This window comes from Zalophus californianus, chromosome 6, assembly GCF_009762305.2.
Source record: "Zalophus californianus isolate mZalCal1 chromosome 6, mZalCal1.pri.v2, whole genome shotgun sequence".
Taxonomy (NCBI): domain Eukaryota; kingdom Metazoa; phylum Chordata; class Mammalia; order Carnivora; family Otariidae; genus Zalophus; species Zalophus californianus.
Genome location: NC_045600.1, coordinates 13,893,195 through 13,910,372, shown reverse-complemented (window position 1 = coordinate 13,910,372; position 17,178 = coordinate 13,893,195). Strand labels below are relative to the sequence as shown.

Genomic DNA, 17,178 nt, shown 5'->3' with positions numbered 1-17,178 from the left:
CGTCAAAACAGTATTGTGTAGACCACATTATGTTGTACCCTTTAAACATAGATAGTTGTTACTAAAAAATAAAAGTAAAAATTTTATAAGTACAAAGGAGAAAGTGAAATTAATTTGAATATGTCCAAAATATTATCAGCTCAACATTGCAATCAATATAAAATTATATAAATATAAAAATAAGTCTAAATTATCAAGGAGATAGTTTGCATTCTTTTCTTTCCATACTGATTCTTCACTTATCGCACACCTCATTTCGGACTAGCCATGTTTAAGAAAAAAAAGACTAGCCATATTTCAGGTGCTCATGTGGCGAGTGGCTATTGTGCTGGACAAGGCAGGACTGTACTATACTTAATGTATTTCATGCCCACTACATGTTTTTATATCACTTTTAAATGGATCAGTTTATTGAAAAGATCCCCATTTTCTGAATATTTATACTGCTTCCAAATTTCACAATTATAAACAAGACTGCTGTCCACATTCTTATATTAAAAGTTTACACCCCATCTTTAATTGTTTCGTTAGGATAAATTCCCAGATGTGAGTCAAAGAGCATACATAAATTTTGAAGGCTGTTGAAATATGTTGTTTAATAATAATATCTCCCTTACAAGGTTGTTATGAAGATTAAGTGAACTAGTACACTAAACCGATTTTATTAATTCAAGTGAGGTTAATGAAACTTCACATAGTTGTGCCTGGCACATAAAAGTACTCTACAAATGGCATCTATTATTATTAGCATTAGCATTATTTCTGAATGAATCTCCAGCACCAATATATTCATTTATGCCCCTTTTAACAATGTCTAAGAATGCCTGTTTCTAGCACACTCTCTCCAATACGCTTCTTTTTATAGCCTTTCACAGGCAAAATTGGCTTCTTGTTATTGTTGGTTTAATCTGACTGGCATTCCTTAGTTTTCTTATGCTTAGGATTAATTTTTCCTGATAGATTTGTCACAACCTCAGTCTATATCTACATATATGGAGAGTTAGACCACTCTTCACTGGAGGGTTTAGGACAATAAGTGACCCTCTGTACCTGTCAACTTTCCCATAGTTATGTCATTGTAACAAGCCTAAATCTCAGTAGCTTACAACAACCAATATTATAATACATGTGAGAACCTAGGCTGACAGAGCAGTACCTAACACGGACAAGCCACTCTCATGGCAGACAGAAAAGAAGGGAGGCAGATGAGCAAGGGAATAAGAGCAGAGTCTCCTAAAGCCTCTGCTCCTACCTGGCACCTAGTCTCTTCCGCTCACATCTCCATTTGCTCATGAGAACGCAAGTCATGGCACCACCCTCAATATCAAGGGGGTGGAGAAGTATGCTCCCACCATAAGAGACACTGGCAAGTCACATGGCAGTGCATGGGAATTGACATGGGGAGCCAATGATTGAGAACAATAATATGATCTACCCCACCAGTCAAATCAATCCAATCAAGTTAAACTGGTTTATGTGGCTCTAGCCACCTGAAGTCAGGAATCCCCTATAGGACTCTTGTCCTTCCGGGAGTCTTATGGCTCAGCCCCCGAAGTAAACAGAGGACAGAAGCTGGGCTGCTGACCTGCTTTCAATGCACTCTAAGGACAAACTGGTCCAGAGAGAGTCAGCTTAAGGCACATAGGAGTACATCTCCCACGCCCTGCATGAAGATGCAGACTTGCCAACGAAAAGGGCTTTGCATCCCAAGAAATCATTCCATCATCAAATAACCAGGAAAAAATAAATCCCCGGATGCTCTTATAGCCCTTGAACCAATTTCTTTAGGGAAGGCAGTACAACAGTCAGAACAGGGGAGAATAGGGTTTATATCCTGGCTGCATCACCTGTAAGATCAACAGTTGACGTCTTCATCATCAACATCATCATCACCACCACCTTTTCAGTTACCTGGCTTGATCCAGCCAGTAGCACCCTAGCTGGCCACAGAGGCATTTCCATCTCAAAGGACTGACCCCTGTACTGCAGAAATGAGCCACAGGCTCCAGGGGCCGGACTGCTTGGGACATCGCTAAGCTACTGCAACCTCAATAAAAACGTCTTCCTAAAATCCCAACACCGGAGAGTTTTGGAATTAATACATGCGTATGAAAATTACCAGCTTATTCCACTCCAAACTGAAGGAAACCATGCTAGGAACATGAAAAACAAACAAAAAAGGAATGCATGTTTCCTAAGGTAAGTCACTTCATATTTGAATCATTTATTTATATCACGAGGCTTTCTGGAGTGATTAGGGAGCTGCCAGTTCCACTTAGCAACCTTTTTTCAGGTTATGGAGAAGCAAACCTTTCTTCCTGCTTTACGTATGAGTGCCGGTGTTGGAGATTTGTGTCCCGAGACCCAGACTCTTCCCCCCGGCTTTGGTCAGTCTCTGGAAGGACTCGGTGCTCAAAGGGAAACACTTCTCATTCTGAACCAACGGCAAAGGGAAGAAAAACAACACGATCCCTTTCATCCCATAGGCTACTGAGTTTGCTTGAGCTTTTGAAAATGGTCAGGAATGAAAGTACCGTATTTTCTGTATCCATTTTTCAACTCTCAGTCTTTCAACACCCAGCTCCAATCCCACCTCTGCCGTGAAGCCTTGCCTACCTCAGGGGAGCATGATTTTCCCTCCCTTGAACCCCAGTGGATATTCCCTGACCCTACACCCTCATCAGCACTGTCTTCCCTCCTGGTGATGTTGGCTAAGTTCCCGAGTGGACTGTAGCAGTGGCTGATTTTACAGATTTATTCCACTCTCCCTCCTTCTGGGACTCATAGCACTTGGTTCGGAGGGGAGCCTGTGACCCCAGCAGGACCGTTCAGCATTTGTTCTGCATAATTAAAAATACACATTGAGAGAGAGGATCTCCTGTCTTCTTCTGGGTCATGAGCTCTAAGAAATTAGAAGCTTGGGCTTTCTCAATGTCATCTTCTCTGGACTTTAGCAGAAAGCCAGTGCTGAGAGATGAAGAGTCTCGTAACATCTTTTGAACCCCTAGATCCAGCTATGCCTGAAACTCTTACCCCAGACTTCCCAATGATGTGAGCAAATACATTCCTTGTCTTCAGTGAATCTGAGTTGGCTTTAATCATCTACAACCTGAGTAACAAACATGCTTCCTCAGAACTCTTTAAGGAAAAAAAAAGGTGCCTAAGGTTAAGGATTCTCCGGACCACAGAGTCTTTCCATCTTGTGTTCTACTTTTGTCCTTGTGTGGTTGAAGCTGGATCGCCTCCATGCCTGAGTCCCAGCTAGTGGGAAGGGGGCAAAAACACACGCAGGAGGGCACAGCCAGTGTCTGGAGGTCCCCCTCTGGATCTGGCACCACGGCTTGCCCTCAAAGTCATGCGACACGGCCACATCTCACTTCCGGGGAAGCTGGGGTGTGTAGTCTGGGCTGCTGAATGTCCAGCCATGTCTCTATTTCTGAAAGAAAGAACAGATGATGATGCGTGACCATGGGTCTAAGGCACACCAAGCATCTGTAGATTGAGACAGCTTTCCACCACCTCCAATTTAAGGGCGTGCAAGGTTGCAAGTGTGGTGAGGGACAAGCCACTCTGTTAGTGAAGAGTCCTAGTGAGCAGAACTCCACGTGGGCTCCCGGGGAGGCTGTGCACAGTGTCAACCTAGCTAAGCAGGGGCTAACTTCTCTCAAGTTCCCTTCCCTGTGTGGCCCCGAGTTAGGGCTGGCTGTGGGGGAAGTTAATGCAGGATTCTAGCAATGCTCTTTGGTTCGGCTCAGAAGGCGGACCCAGGGCACCAGGCGCTGCTGTATCTCGTGGGCATTGCTGCTCATCTGCTGGCTCGCCAGGCCTACAGCTCCCCAGTCTCCTGCTGCAGCTTCTCCAAGTCCTCAGCCAGTCTGCAAGCATAGCTCCATGGTGAACCACCGAAGTCGGTGGCCGTGGGAGACAGACCTGGGCTCCGACTGGCCCTGCAGTTCCCGGCCTTTCTCAACTTTAACCTTGGGGTTGCTCAACCTTAGCACTATTGCTTTTTTGATGATTCTGGATAATTCTTTGTTGTGTGGAGCTGTCCTGTGCATTGTAGGATGTTTAGCAGGGTCCCTGGATACCAGTAGCAACTTTTACCCTAGTTGTGACGAGGCAAACTGTCTCCAGACATTGCCAAAGTCTTCTGAATGGGGGGGTGGGGAATCATCCCTGGTGGACAACCACCCCCCCGCCCCCGTCTTCCCAGTGAGTGCTTCTTTCCAATTGCTGGCCTTGTTGACCTACACCTTCACACGCAGAGGTCCACACAGGCTTGCTTAGCCCTCTCCACCAGCTCCCATAGTCACAGAAGGTCTGACCCTATAATCAATCCCTTGTCCCATGTTCCTCATAGCTGGTGTGCTCAGGGCTGCATGATGACTTGTGGGCCTGAGACACTTGGCCTTCGTGGACCCCTTCCTTCAGTAAAAAAAAAAAAAAAAAATTAAAATTGATATTTTAAGGCTCTTTTGGTAGAAAAACAAATATCTAGCCTGGATTCATTATTATATTCATGATTACATTCATTTTAATTACAATGAAAGCTTTTGTGGGCCCCTACGCATACTGATCATAAGCCCTAGGCCTCGTGTGTCTAAGGGAGAAGGGAGCCCGAGGTCTGCTTTTTCCTTCGAACCTGACTGACAGGTGCACTCCCTTCACACAGTTACCTTCTTTGTAATCAGAGCAAAACCACGGGAGGCAATGATTGGCTTCTTTTTTTTTTAATTTTCCATTTATTAGTTTGTCTGTATTTTCTAAGTTTTCTACAATGCAAATAAATATTTCCATAATATAAAAATACAATAAAAATTATTATATAAAAGGGACAAAAATATGCTCTAGAATATAAAAATTTTAATTGAAATTGGACATCTCACTAACATGAGAGGTTCTTGCAACAATTATACATTTAAACCAAAAATTAGGATGTATAGTTTAAAATACACATATACAATTTTCCCCTAATTTGTTATTTATTTTTTTAAATTTTTTATTGTTATGTTAATCACCATACATTACATCCTTAGTTTTTGATGTAGTGTTCCATGATTCATTATTTGTGCATAACACCCAGCGCTATACGCAGAATGTGGCCTCTTTAATACCCATCACTAGGCTAACCCATCCCCCCACCCCCCTCCCCTCTAGAACCCTCAGTTTGTTTTTCAGAGTCCATCGTCTCTCATGGTTCCTCTCCCCCTCTGACTTACTCCCCTTCATTCTTCCCTTCCTGCTATCTTCTTCTTTATTTTCTTAACATATATTGCATTATTTGTTTCAGAAGTACAGATCTGTGATTCAACAGTCTTGCACAATTCACAGCGCTCACCATAGCACATACTCTCCCCAGTGTCCATTACCCAGCCACCCCATCCCTCCCACCCCCCCACCACTCCAGCAACCCTCAGTTTGTTTCCTGAGATTAAGAATTCCTCATATCAGCGAGGTCATATGATACATGTCTTTCTCTGATTGACTTATTTCACTCCGCATGACACCCTCCAGTTCCATCCATGTCGTTGCAAATGGCAAGATCTCATTCCTTTTGATGGCTGCATAATATTCCATTGTGTATATATACCATATCTTCTTTACCCATTCATCTGTCAGTGGACATCTTGGCTCTTTCCACAGTTTGGCTATTGTGGACATTGCTGCTATAAACATTGGGGTGCACATAGCCCTTCGGATCCCTACATTTGTATCTTTGTGGTAAATACCCAGTAGTGCAATTGCTGGATCATATGGAAGCTCTATTTTCAACTGTTTCAGGAACCTCCATACTGTTTTCCAGAGTGGTTGCACCAGCTTGCATTCCCACGAATAGTGTAGGAGGGTTCCCCTTTCTCCGCATCCCCGCCAACATCTGTCGTTTCCTGACTTGTTAATTTTAACCATTCTGACTGGTGTGAGGGGGTATCTCATGGAGGTTTTGATTTGGATTTCCCTGATGCTGAGCGATGTTGAGCACTTTTTCATGTGCCTGTTGGCCATTTGGATGTCTTCATTGGAAAAATGTCTGTTCATGTCTTCTGCCCATTTCTTGATTGGATTATTTGTTCTTTGGGTGTTGAGTTTGATAAGTTCTTTATAGATTTTGGATACTAGCCCTTTATCTGATATGTCATTTGCAAATATTTTCTCCCATTCTGTCGGTTGTCTTTTGGTTTTGTGGACTGTTTCTTTTGCTGTGCAAAAGCTTTTTATCTTGAAATCCCAATAGTTCATTTTTGCCCTTGCTTCCCTCGCCTTTGGGGATGTTTCTAGGAAGAAGTTGCTGTGGCTGAGGTCGAAGAGGTTGCTACCTGTGTTCTCCTTTAGGATTTTGATGGACTCCTGTCTCACGTTTAGGTCTTTCAACCATTTGGAGTCTATTTTTGTGTGTGGTGTAAGGAAATGGTCCAGTTCCATTCTTCTGCATGTGGCTGTCCAATTTTCCCAACACCATTTGTTGAAGAGACTGTCTTTTTGCCATTGGACACTCTTTCCTGCTTTGTCAAAGATTAGTTGACCATAGAGTTGAGGGTCCATTTCTGGGCTCTTGATTCTGTTCCATTGATCTATGTGTCTGTTTTTGTGCCAGTACCATACTGTCTTGATGACAGCTTTGTAATAGAGCTGGAAGTCCGGAATTGTGAAGCTGCCAACTTTGCTTTGCTTTTTCAATATTCCTCTGGCTATTTGGGGTCTCTTCTGGTTCCATACAAATTTTAGGATTATTTGTTCCATTTCTTTGAAAAAAGTGAATGGTATTTTGATGGGGATTGCATTGAATGTGTAGATCGCTCTAGGTAGCATTGACATCTTCACAATGTTTATTGTTCCAATCCATGAGCATGGAACGTTTTTCCATTTCTTTGTGTCTTCTTCAATTTCTTTCATGAGTATTTTATAGTTTTCTGAGTACAGATCTTTTGCCTCTTTGGTTAAATTTATTCCTAGGTATCTTATGGTTTTGGGTGCAATTGTAAATGGGATCGACTCCTTGATTTGTCTCTCTTCTGTCTTGTTGTTGGTGTATAGGAATGCCACCGATTTCTGTGCATTGATTTTATATCCTGCCACTTTACTGAATTCCTGTATGAGTTCTAGCAGTTTTGGGGTGGAGTCTTTTGGGTTTTCCACATACAGTATCATATCATCTGCAAAGAGTGAGAGTTTGACTTCCTCCTTGCCGATTTGGATGCTTTTGATTTCTTTTTGTTGTCTGATTGCTGTGGCTAGGACTTCTAATACTATGTTGAACAGCAGTGGTGAGTATGGACATCCCTGCTGCGTTCCTGACCTTAGGGGGAAAGCTCTCAGCTTTTCCCCATTGAGAATGATATTCGCTGTAGGTTTTTCATAGATGGCTTTTATGATATTGAGGTATGTATCCTCTATCCCTATACTCTGAAGAGTTTTGATCAAGAAAGGATGCTGTACTTTGTCAAATGCTTTTTCTGCATCTATTGAGAGGATCATATGATTCTTGTTCTTTCTTTTGTTAATGTATTGTATCACGTTGACTGATTTGCGGATATTGAACCAACCTTGCAGCCCAGGGATAAATCCCACTTGGTCACGGTGAATAATCCTTTTAATGTACTGTTGGATCCTATTGGCTAGTATTTTGGTGAGAATTTTTGCATGCATGTTCATCAAGGATATTGGTCTGTAATTCTCCTTTTTGATGGGGTCTTTGTCTGGTTTTGGGATCAAGGTAATGGTGGCCTCATAAAACGAGTTTGGAAGTTTTCCTTCCATTTCTATTTTTTGGAACAGCTTCAGGAGAATAGGTATTAATTCTTCTTGAAACGTTTGGTAGAATTCCCCTGGGAAGCCATCTGGCCCTGGGCTTTTGTTTCTTGGGAGATTTTTGATGACTGCTTCAATTTCCTTAGGGGTTATAGGTCTGTTCAGGTTTTCTATTTCTTCCTGGTTCAATTTTGGTAGTTGATACATCTCTAGGAATGCACCCATTTCTTCCAGGTTATCTAATTTGCTGGCAGAGAGTTGCTCATAATATGTTCTTATAATTGTTTGTATTTCTTTGGTGTTGGTTGTGATCTCTCCTCTTTCATTCATGATTGTGTTGATTTGGGTCATTTCTCTTTTCTTTTTGATAAGTCTGGTCAGGGGTTTATCCATCCAGTTAATTCTTTCAAAGAACCAGCTCCTAGTTTTGTTGATCTGTTCTACTGTTCTTTTGGTTTCTATTTCATTGATTTCTGCTCTGATCTTTATTATTTCTCTTCTCCTGCTGGGTTTGGGCTTTATTTGCTGTTCTTTCTCCAGCTCCTTTAGGTGTAGGGTTAGGTTGTATATTTGAGACCTTTCTTGTTTCTTGAGAAAGGCTTGTATTGCTATATACTTTCCCCTCAGGACTGCCTTTGCTGTATCCCAAAGATTTTGAACAGTTGTGTTTTCATTTTCATTGGTTTCCATGAATTTTTTTAATTCTTCTTTAATTTCCTGGTTTACCCATTCATTCTTTAGCAGGATGCTCTTTAGCCTCCATGTATTTGAGTTCTTTCCGACTTTCCTCTTGTGATTGAGTTCTAGTTTCAAAGCATTGTGGTCTGAAAATATGCAGGGAATAATCCCAATCTTTTGGTACCGGTTGAGACCTGATTTGTGACCTAGGATGTGATCAATTCTGGAGAATGTTCCATGGGCACTAGAGAAGAATGTGTATTCTGTTGCTTTGGGATGGAATGTTCTGAATATGTCTGTGAAGTCCATCTGGTCCAGTGTTTCATTTAAAGTCTTTATTTCCTTGTTGATCTTTTGCTTAGATGATCTGTCCATTTCAGTCAGGGGGGTGTTAAAGTCCCCCACTATTATTGTATTGTTGTCAATGTGTTTCTTTGCTTTTGTTATTAATTGCCTTATATAATTGGCTGCTCCCACGTTAGGGGCATAGATATTTACAATTGTTAGATCTTCTTGTTGGATAGACCCTTTAAGTAGGATATAGTGTCCTTCCTCATCTCTTATTACAGTCTTTGTTTTAAAATCTAATTTGTCTGATATAAGGATTGCCACCCCAGCTTTCTTTTGGTGTCCATTAGCATGGTAAATGGTTTTCCACCCCCTCACTTTCAATTTGGGGGTGCCTTTGGTTCTAAAATGAGTCTCTTGCAGACAGCATATTGATGGGTCTTGTTTTTTAATCCAATCTGATAGCCTGTGTCTTTTGATTGGGGCATTGAGCCCATTTACATTCAGGGTAACTATTGAAAGATATGAATTTAGTGCCATTGTATTGCATGTAAGGTGACTGTTACTGTATATTGTCTGTGTTCCTTTCTGATCTATGCTGCTTTTAGGGTCTCTCTTTGCTTAGAGGACCCCTTTCAATATTTCTTGGAGGGCTGGTTTCGTGTTTGCAAATTCCTTTAGTTTTTGTTTGTCCTGGAAGCTTTTTATCTCTCCTTCAATTTTCAATGACAGCCTAGCTGGATATAGTATTCTTGGCTGCATATTTTTCTCGTTTAGGGCTCTGAAGATATCATGCCAGTCCTTTCTGGCCTGCCAGGTCTCTGTGGATAGGTCTGTTGCCAATCTAATGTTTCTACCATTATAGGTTACATATCTCTTCTCCCGAGCTGCTTTCAGGATTTTCTCTTTGTCTCTGGGACTCATAAGTTTTACTATTAGATGTCGGGGTGTTGACCTATTTTTATTGATTTTGAGAGGGGTTCTCTGTGCCTCCTGGATTTTGATGCCTGTTTCCTTCCCCACATTAGGGAAGTTCTGTGCTATAATTTGCTCCAATATACCTTCTGCCCCTCTCTCTCTTTCTTCTTCTTCTGGGATCCCAATTATTCTAATGTTTTGTCTTATCGTATCGCTTATCTCTCGAATTCTGCCCTCGTGATCCTGTAGTTTCTCTCTCTTTTTCTCAGCCTCTTTATTTTCCATCATTTGGTCTTCTATATCACTGATTCTCTCTTCTGCTTCATTTATCCTAGCAGTTAGTGCCCCCATTTTTGATTGCACCTCATTAATAGCCTTTTTGATTTCGACTTGGTTAGATTTTAGTTCTTTTATTTCTCCAGAAAGGGTTTCTCTAATAACTTCCACACTTTTTCCAAGCCCAGCTAGTATCTTTAAAGTCATGATTCTGAACTCTATGTCTGACATCGTACTAATGTCAGTATTGAGTAGGTCCCTGGCAGACGGTACTACCTCTTGTTCTTTTTGCTGAGGTGATTTTTTTTGTCTTGTCATTTTGTCCAGAGGAGAATAGATGAATGAGAGAACAAAATGTTAACAGGTTAACAACATCCCCAGCAAATATACTCTATACAAATCAGAAAGGACCTGAAACCAGGGGAAAAGAAAGAGAAAGAAAGAAAAAAGAAAGAGAAAAAAAGAAAAAGAAAAAGATAAAAACAAACAAAAACAGAACAAAACCAAAAAAACAGAATATGATCAAATGTGATCAGGCTAGTGCATAGATCAGTGCCACACACTAGATTTTGGGCGTATTTTGGTCTGTTAGAAGAAAGTGCCTCCTAAAATTTTAAAGGAAGACAGACTTATATATGTACAAAATAAGGGTTGATACAATGAGGGGATGGAAGATGACTGTAAAGATGAAAATTATAAAAGATTTTATAGAAGGAATTGATAAGAAGTTGTTTGAAAAAAGAAAGAAGATTTTAAAAAAAAGAAAAGAAAAAAAAAGGGAGAGAATGTGATCAGGCAGGACACTAGAAAAAGCCATACATTAGTGATTTAGGGTATATTTTGATCCGTTAGAAGAAACTGTATCTCAAATTTTTAAAGACAGAACAACTTATATATATATGCCAATAATAAGGGTAACTACTATGAAGGGATAAAGTATGACTCTAAAAATGAAAAATAAAAATTTTTTAAAAAAGGGATTGATAAGATATTGGTTGAAAAAGGGAAAAAGAAAAATTCAAAAAAAAAACCAGCTAAAAAAAATTAACTTTGAAAAACTAATGAATCATGGTAAAAAAGCCACGAATTCTATGTGCAGTATTCCCCTAGCGCTGGAGTTCTCCCGTTCTCCTTGATCGGTAAACTTGGTCTTGGCTTGCTGGCTGTTCGTGCTGATCTTCTGGGGGAGGGACCTGTTGCCGTGCTTCCCAAATGTCTTTGCCAGAGGCAGAAGTGCCCCGCCCTTGTTGGTCCCAGCTAAGCAATCTGCTCGGGTTTGCTCTCAGGAGCTTTTGTTCCTGCAAGCTCTCCGTACAGCTTTGGAGGACTAGAGTGAAAATGGTGGCCTCCCAATTTCCGCCCGGAGGAGCTGAGAACTCGGGGCCCCCGCTCCTCAGTGCGCCCCCAGAGAAAAGCAGTCACTCCCGTGTCCCTGGTCTCCGGCCGCACTCCGTGCTCACCCGGCCTGTGACCAAGTGTTTCAATCTCTGGCACCCGACCCCGTGTGGAGTCTCCAAACCCAGCAGATCCCCACGGTGCACTCCCGCGCCGCTCCTCCCGGGGGAAGAAGGGGAGTCTCCCCAGCTCTGCCGCTTGTTGGGTCCCTGCTGGAGGAGCAGTGGCCCGACTGGGCTGCGGATCACAGTTTATGGCCACCCCGAGCTGAGAGCCCGCACCTCGGCTCCGTCTCTGCAGCCAGCTTCCCCGCTCCGATCCCTGGGAGCTCTGCCGCCCTCAGGCACCCCCGGTCTTTCTGTGACCCCGAGGGTCCTGAGACCACAGTGTTCTGCGAGGGTTCCACCCCTCCCCCCCCCCGCTTAGCCCCTGGAGCGACGTCCCTCAGCGGAGCCGACTTCTAAAAGGTCCGATTTTGTGCTCGCGGCTCTATCACTTGCCAGAAGCGGCCGACGGAGGCCCCCTCCCCCACCGTCTATCCTCCCGAATATCACCTCGGATTCACTTCTGCACACGTCCTACCTTCCGGTAAGTGGTCGCTTTTCTGTTCAGAGAGCTGTTGCTACTCTCCTCTTCGATCTCCTGTTGAGTTCGTAGGTGTTCAAAATGGTTTGATCCCTATTCAGCTGAATTCTTGAGACCAGACGAAATCCAGGTCTCCCACTCCTCCGCCATCTTGCTCTGCCCCTTTTCGGCAATGATTGGCTTCTTTTGGGACCAACCTGGGTTTACGAAAGTAACTCCAAGTACTTGATGTGGCACTCGGTGGTGGCCAAGCACACGGGGGAAAGACCCTTGGTGAGTGTGACTGTGAGCCGACTAGCTGGGTCAATGGGAATGATAGTTGCAATTGAGGGCATTCCAGGGAAAGATGAGTGTGAAATAAAACTCCCTTTTAAAAACACATCCAAGAAAGCAAGTGTGTCTCAAGGGGGAAATTGCAGACATGTGTTTTCCATGTATTTTCCATTCGATTGATAATAATAGGATATATATCATCGAGTGGAATCAGATGTACCAAACCCGGGGTCCTCGTTCCCACCCGGTGACGGCTGTTTCTGATTAGCTTGGAGCCCACTGCCCTGACGAAGAATGGGCGCCTCTTGGGGGCGCTGTGAAGGACGGAAAAGTAAGCCGTCGGGCGTCTTGCCTATTATTCCCACTCTTTCCTCAAGCTGCAAATCCATCAAATATGAGAGGGAGAAATAGAAATTGTGCAGAGTGGAAGGAAGTGGGAGATGCTGTTTTATTCCACACCTCCATCAGCACGTTTGTTCACAGACGTTCAGTATTCATTCTGGAATTAAACACCTGCATTACACCAGATGTTTCATACACAGGCACCCCTGTGAATGGCAGGAGGTTTGTATGAAAGCACCCAATTCTTCCTGTAGCAGGAACTCTGCTTTTTTTTTCCCGTGGAAATACCAGGAAACCATTTTGAGTTGAACAACCAAACTAAAGGCGATGGAGTTTAAGATAAATGTTATGAAAATTGCATAAAACATTATATCAAAACCCTTGGCAGTGTCGAAAAGCAAGATTTCTGAATCCAATGAGTAGCTGAAGAAGAAAATTCAATTCCATTTTTTCACTTTGTCTGCCAATTTTATAGCACGTCATTTAAAATGGAATCTCTAAAGAATCGATTCAAATTAGCTTTACAGTTTTCCCCAAAGAATCTGCTTTAAAATAAATTGAATTGGAGCATGTGACATAATAAGTGAGCATAAAATTCATGTTAACTAGTCCGAAGGAAAAACTTCTCAGAAGGAAACAAATAATCTCACATGACTGAGCTAAAAATAGTCTTTAGATTGTCAGTTTCAAAATTGAACAAAAATAGGGGGAGTTGTTATAATAACGATATGGCGCATTTCCCCCTAATAAAATGGCCTTGAATTTTGTAATAAATTACAGAAAGAGAATCCTTTGGGCAAAAAAGAAGGTACGAGACACGAGTTGCTTTCATAAATAGAGTGACAGCGATGAAAATACCTTCCAGCTGGGACCAAGCAGCCTCAGCTTTTCTATGTGGTGGCTTCACTCACCGTTGAAGACCCAGCAAGGCGGAGGTAAGCAAGAGTTACAGTGAGGATGATCTGTAATAGTCTGCTGCCCTCTGTCCAGAAAACAGCTTTTGCTTCTGTATTTGCTTTATTTTGATCAGGTCTATCTATCAAGAATATCTATTTAAAATCTCTTTGTAAAGTTAGGACTCAAGCTTCTCAAGGACGGGGATGGTATCTTATTTAACTTGGTAACCACCTCATACCCATCCCAGTGCCTGACATAGAAGAGGAATCCCATAAATGTTTGAAGGAGGGACACAAGAATGAATTAATGATTCAGTTTATTGTTTAAGTCAGATTAAACTTAGTTTTTTATTTTTTCTTTCAAAAAAAATTCACAGGGAATTTGGGAAATGTGCAGTCAGCTTAATTAAGAAGGGGACAGTTGGGTTGTGGTGATTTGTTTCCCTTTCTATTGGGGTCCAGAAAAAAATAATGTGATTTACTCTTAAAGAAAGCTGGTGGAGATTCCTTAAGGCCCTGCCTGAAAGTGAGCATACAGGAGAAGTTTACCTTCATGGGACCCAATATCTTGGAAGTTAGCTAAGTCTTGAAGAATGAGCCAGCCCCTCTTTTCACAATACCCATTTGGGTTTCCTTGCCTTTCCACTGTGCTCATTCAACATAGCTTAAGAGAGATTGTGTCTTATTTCTTCTCACCTTACTTATTCCTCAATCCACCTATTCAGTCCATCCATTTATCTGATCATCTGTCCATCAAATACTTAGGGATATAGTGATGAAAAATAATCATAGCTAATGTTTACTGAGTGCTTATTATATGTCAAGCATTGTTATAAACACTTCTTGCTAATGAACTCAGTTAATCATCCCAACAATTCTATGAGGGATATGCTGTCATAATCCATACTTTATATACAAAGCCAACTGAGGTGCAGCAAGATTAAAGACCTTGCCCAAATTCACACCACTAGGAAGTAGGGAAGACAAGATTCCAACCCAAAGAGTCAGTTCTAGTCAGACCAGAACCACCAGTCTGCTGTACTAATTAGACAGATATTGCCTTGGCCTTCATAGTCTTTCTTCCCATTCTAGTGGCAGAAATAGAATTTAAACAGGTAGCTGTAATTTCAACTATAATGACTGCTCTGAAGGTAAAGTACAGGTGTTATAAGAGTGTGTGAAAGGGACACGTGGCCTAGTCTGAGCAATTGAGGAAGGGCTCAGTACTGAGGAAGTTGGCCCTTGGGCCGAGATGTGAAGGGGTTGGGTAGTGAAGTATAAGCGTGAAAGAGTGTTCCAAGCAGAACAGCATGTACAGGGGAGAGAGGTATCTGTGTTGAGGCAAAGAAAGTGACCAAGGGGTCTTTTGTGTCTATGACATCAGTATGATCAAAACTCAACTTGAACATAGGCCCTTCTCCAGGTTTTCTTGATCCCATTGACTTGTACTTTGTTTACCCAGTTACGGGAGTCAGAAATACAGGAGACAACCCATCATCTTTTCCCTCACCCAGTGCCCAACAGATCTAACCCATCACCAATTCCTCTCACCCAGTGCAGGGTGATTTAATATTTAATATTTAATATTTAATATTTAATCCATCGTCCCTCATTCCTCTTGCAAACGGACTCATTTCTTTCTGCTCCTACCCTAGGTCCTGAATCCCGCCACTTCCCTCTCCTGCTTGGATACCTACAGCGTTCTCCTATATTCAGTGCCTGTCTAAAGGCACTCCAGAACCCCGCATGTCTGTTCTCCACACTGCAGCCAGACTGATATTTCCAAAGGGCAAATTTAGTCATGCCACTTCTGTCCTCAGTTAAAAACCTTTGATGATCTCCCACTGCTCTTGGGAAAAAGACAGAAGTCCCTGCACGGCCCGGGCCCCCTCTATAATGTCAGCATCATCCTAGGCGCCACGCCTTACCTCACAGCTCCTTAGCCACCATAGTCTGCCTCCCTTTGGTCTCTGCTACTGGCCATGCTCTCTCTTCGGAGGGCTTTGGCACATGATCCTCCCTCTTCCTGGAATTTCCTTCTCCTCCTCTTCTTGTAGTTAGTTCCTGGTCATCCCTGAGATCCCCACCTAATCCTCAGCAAGCCCACCCTATGTCCCTGCTTGGGTATCTGACCTGTCCCTGTTACTATCTCCTTATGTACCAAATACCTCTCTGTTATGGCTGAATCATGTCCCCCAAAATTCATATGTTGAAGCCCTAACCCCCAATACCTCAGATTGTGGCTGTATTTGGAGATAGGGCCTTTAGAAAAGTAATTCAGTTAAAATGAGGCCATTAGCATGGGCCCTAATCCAATCAGACTGGTGTCTATCTATAAGAAGAGGAAATTTGGACAAAGAGACACACACACATACAGAGGGAAGATAAGGTGAAGACACGGAGAGAAGGCGGCCATTTGCAAGCCAAGGAGAGCTGCCTCGGTTGAGACCAAATCTGCTGATTCTGTGATTGACTTCCAGCTTCCAGAATTGTGAGAAAAGAAGTTTCTGTTGTTGAGGCCACTGGTCTGTGGTATTTTGTTATGGCGGCCCGAGCACGCTAACATGGCCTCCTTCATAACACCTGTCATCGTTGCAACTTACCTTTTGTTGCTTTATGTGATGGCTGTCTCCCTGACAGGAACGTGGGCTCCGGAAGGACTGGAACGGGGTCTGGTTTTGCTCATCACCTTGTAACCCCAGGGCCTGGCACTGTGCTGGGCATGCAGTAGGTGCTCAGTAACTTGCTGAATGAAGGAGTAAATGTAAAAACTTATGAGTGAATGCGTGAACACACACACACGAAATAACGGTACGTATACAGTGGTTTTACCTCCGGGAAGATTCGCTTTGGCCCCGGGCGCATCCAGAAGCAAGGGCACCTTGGACTGGCTAATATGGGTATTAACATGCATTAACGTAATTTCACCAGCTACGGCGAATTCCTGGAATTTCAGGTTTTTAGTCCCTTAGAGAGAAACTGTTCAATGAAATTTAATCTCATGGATTTTATTTTTAAAGAGGCAAATATCTCTCTCTCTAGAGTAAAAAAGATAATTCTAAGAGACATAAATCCAACCTCCTTGCAACGGGAAGAAACTATCTTGTTTCTATCAAACCACATTGATGAATGGCATGGATTTCAGCTTAGAAGGTGTCCTTGCTGGTTTCCACGGGGGCAAAGGCACAGTGAGAGCAGGACGGAGGGCATGCAACACACGTGAGAATTTCTGTCGAAGTCTTCCGAAGAATCCTCTTTTCCGAGAAACTCATTATTCACTTAATTATTCATTCTGTTTATTTACTGTATAGTTATTACACATAAATATGGTGCAAATCCCCAGAATCCTCAAACACCAGATGCCAGTTTCCCTCTGCAGTCCCAAAAGACATAGCCAAGCCATCACTGTGAGAATTAAAACAACAACAACTAAAACCCAATTAAAATTGTGCCAGCATGTTCGTTTCCAAAAGAAAAATCCTGCCAATGAATAAGCTTTTAGTCACTCCCCTGACTGCTTCTGTAAAGGAACAAACAAACAAACAAAAAAACCTTAAAAAGAAAACGGGCATATAATTAGTATTTAAATCATAGCTACAATGGGCTTCATATCTGCACAGAAAGGGCAATGGCTAAGTCAACTTTGTGTCATCCCCCCCATTTTCAAAATCAAATGATTGAAGAAAATGGCACTTTGCTTTTTAGAATTTCCATGTGTCTGGCAAAGCCCAGGGAGGGTGGTGGGAGAAGCCGAGATGGCGACAGGATTGTTGGAATCTTG

The 17,178-nt window shown here is 42.5% G+C and overlaps 1 protein-coding gene and 1 long non-coding RNA gene across 2 annotated transcripts in view; one reads left to right on the top strand and one right to left on the bottom strand.

Annotated features, from left to right (window-relative positions):
- Positions 1–3,582: 3,582 nt before the first annotated feature.
- Positions 3,583–17,178, bottom strand: part of EFCAB11 (EF-hand calcium binding domain 11) — a 172,236-nt gene continuing 158,640 nt past the window's right edge. Inside the window, exons 6-7 of the transcript XR_003516009.1 lie at positions 16,001–16,143; positions 3,583–4,425 (exon numbers count right to left, since the gene is read on the bottom strand). The gene's annotated coding sequence lies outside the window, so the exon portion shown is untranslated. The remainder of the gene's footprint in view (positions 4,426–16,000; positions 16,144–17,178) is intronic.
- Positions 12,376–15,185, top strand: LOC113910333. Its single transcript, XR_003516011.1, has 3 exons — positions 12,376–12,490; positions 13,282–13,436; positions 15,053–15,185. It is a non-coding gene; the product is annotated as an uncharacterized LOC113910333 (long non-coding RNA).